The following is a 3,486-nucleotide window of genomic DNA, read 5'->3' on the forward strand; positions in this document are numbered from 1 at the left end:
CTGTCATAATGCTGAACTCCAGTGGCCACTTTTAATAAAATAATAAATTATTTTCAACTGAAGTACTTCTTCTTCTCCTCAAGCTCTTTGATTTTTGACATCAATACCCTAGAATATGCAATAACATATGCAATTATCTTTGATAATTATAAAAAGAAGGGGGAGAGCATCCTTGAAAATTAGTGTCTTTATGGAATCAAAGAGCTAGTTCAAGGTTGCAAAGAAAACATTTATACACTGTTGATGGGAGTGTAAATTAGTTTAACCATTGTGGAAAGCAGTACAGTGATTCCTCAAAGAGCTAAAAACAGAACCACCATTCAACCCAGCAATCCCATTATTGGGTATATACCCAGAGGAATATAAATCATTTTACCACACACACACAATCTTGTGAATGTTCATTGCAACACTATTCACAATAGCAAAAAGTGGAATCAATCTAAATGGCCATCAATGACAGAGTTCGTGATACAGATACACCATGGAATACTATGCAGTCATAAAAAGAATGACATCATGTCTTTTGCAGGAGCATGGATGGAGCCACAAGCTATTATCCTCAGCAAACTAACACAGGAACAGAAAACCAAATACCACACATTATCTCTTATAAGTGGGAGCTAAATGAAGAGAACTCATGAATACAATGAAGGGAACAACACACTGGGATCTACTTGAGGGTGGAGGGTGTGAGGAGGAAGTGGAGCAGAAAAGATAACTATTGGTTACTGGGCTTAATTCCTTAGTGATGAAATAATCTGTACAACAGACCCCCATGACACAAGGTTACCTATATAACAAATATTCACATATACCCCTGAACCAAAAATAAAAGTTGTTTTTTAGAAAGGGGGAAAAAACCTCGATGAAATTGGTCTGGGCAATGATTTTTTGGATGTGACTCTGAAAGCACAGGCAACAAAAGTAAAAAGAGACAAATGGGATTACATCAAACTAAAAAGCTTCTGCACAGAAGAAAACAATGAACAGGATAAAGAGACAATGTACTGAATGAGAGAATATATTTGCAAACTACACATTTGATATAGGGCTAATAACATTTGAAATACATAAGGAACTCAAAAGTAATAAAGCAATCTGATTAAAAATGGGAAAAGAACCTGAATAGACATTTCTTAAAATAAGACAAATGCTCAACAGGTATATCAGCAAATTCTTAACATGGCTAATCATCAGGAAAAAACAAATCAAAACCATAATGAAAATTTCATGCCTATTAAAATGACTATTTTAAAAAAGATGAAAGATAACACATATTGGTGAGAACATGGGGAAAAAGGAATCATGGTGCATTGTTGGTAGAAATGTAAATTAGTACAGCCATTATAGAAAAGAGAATGAAAGTTCCTCAAAAAATTAGTAATAGAACTACTATATGATCCAGCAACCCTATTACTGTGTATATATCAAAAAGAAATCAGAATTGCAAAAGGATAACTGCAGTCCCATGATAAATGCAGCATTATTCACAGTAGCCAAGATATGGAATCAACCTAAGTATTTATCAACAGATAAATGTACATGGTTCTGGGTGGGGATCTAGGAGTACAGCAGCCATGATCAACCATCTTTTGCTCAACAACAGTGCCAAGATGTCCATCCTGGGGCCAGGTACCTGGAAGTCTCCTCCAGACCTGGTGACCGAGTCTGTAAATGTGGTGATTAACATTGGGTACTGCCACATAGATTGTGCCCACGTGTACCAGAATGAGAATGAGTCAGGGGTGGCCATTTAGGAGAAGCTCAGGGAGCAGGCAGTAAAGTGCAAGTAGCTCTTCATCATCAGCAATCTGTGGTGCACATGTCTTAAGAAGGGTCTGCTGATAAAAACCTGCCAGAAGATGCTCAGTTACTTGAATCTGGACTACCTAGACATCTACCTTATTCACTGGACAACTGGCTTTAAGCCAGGGAAGAAATTTTTCCCACTGGATGATTCAGCCACTGTATATCCCAATGACACCAGCATTGTGGACACATGAGCAGCCATGAAAGAGCTGGTGGATGAAGGGTTGGTGTAAGCTATTGGCATCTCCAAGTTCAACTATTCTCATGTCAGGAGGATCTTAAACAAACGTGGCTTAAAGTATCAGCCAATGGTTAAACAGATTGAGTTCTGCACATACCTAACTCAAAAGAAGTTAATCCAGTACTGCCAGTCCAAAGGCATCATGGTGACTGCCTATAGCCCCCTTGACTCTCTGGACAGGCCCTGGGCAAAGCTCAAGGATTCTTCTGTCCTGGAGGATGCCAGAAGCAAGGTGATCACAGTCAAGCATAATAAAACTACAGCTCAGGTTCTGATTTGATTTCCCATTCAGAGAAACTTGGTGGTGAATCCCAAGTCTGTGACACAAAAATGCATTGCAGAGAACTTTAAGGCCTTTTACTTTGAACTAAGCAGCAAGGATATGACCACCTTACCTAGCTACAACAGAAACTGTGCCTTGGTAAGCTGTGCCTCGCACAAGGATTACCCCTTCTAGGAAGAATTTTGAAGCTGTGGATGCCTGCTCATCTCCAAGTGAACTACATCTGTTTTTCCTGCCTCATTTTATTCTTGCCAATGTAATGTGGCCTGTGACACTCAGTGGTGAGACAGCCATCTATAGATTGACCAGCGAGGGCTTGCCTGGCTTGATGTTGGGTCTGAAGAGCAATACCCATAGAGTAGAAGTTTCTTCTAGTTTTCTTTGCCCCCATTTTTGCCCAGCTGGGGAAAGTACAATCTGAATACCCTTTTATGACTAAGGAGAAAAACAATCTACAAGGTCAAAATAGTGCAACTAACAGTTGAGATTTGACTGCTTGGAATTTTAATCCTTTCAGCAAGACTTCTTTTTGCCTCAAATAAAAAGTGTTTTTGTGAGCTTGGAAAAAAACCCAAACAGATAAATGGATGAAAGAAAATGTGATAAATATATGTAATGGAATAGTAGTCAGCCATAAAAACAGAAATCATGTCATTTGGGATGACATCAATGAATCTCAAGGACATTATGTTAAGTGCAATAGGCCAGGCACAGAGAGACTTTATGATCTTGCTGATATGTGGAATCTAAAAATGTCAAATTCATAGAATGAGAGAGTAAAATGGTGGTTACCAGAGACTGAGGTAGGGGGATTGAAGAGATGTCAGTTGAAAAATACAAAATTTCAGTTAGACGGGAGGAAGAAGTTAATGTGCAAGACGTCAGTTGCACATCATGTTGACTATAGTCAATGACAACATATTATATACTTGAAAATTGCTAAGAGAATATATTTTAAATGTTCTAACAACAAAAAAATGAGGTAATGTATATGTTAATTAGCTTGATTTAATTATTCTGCAATGTATATATTTTCTACCATAAATATACCTTAAATAGATACAAGAAAAGCAATTTAAAAAAGAGAATTAAAGAGATAGTTACTTAAAATTCTACATGTGTTCCTAAATTTTAAAAAGCAAGAAACCAA

General features: G+C 37.5%; 1 pseudogene; it reads left to right on the top strand.

Annotated features, from left to right (window-relative positions):
• Positions 1–1,580: 1,580 nt before the first annotated feature.
• On the top strand, positions 1,581–2,522 carry LOC473749 (aldo-keto reductase family 1 member B1-like; annotated as a pseudogene).
• The last annotated feature ends 964 nt before the right edge of the window (positions 2,523–3,486 follow it).

The sequence above is a fragment of the Pan troglodytes genome, chromosome X (genome assembly GCF_028858775.2).
Source record: "Pan troglodytes isolate AG18354 chromosome X, NHGRI_mPanTro3-v2.0_pri, whole genome shotgun sequence".
Taxonomy (NCBI): domain Eukaryota; kingdom Metazoa; phylum Chordata; class Mammalia; order Primates; family Hominidae; genus Pan; species Pan troglodytes.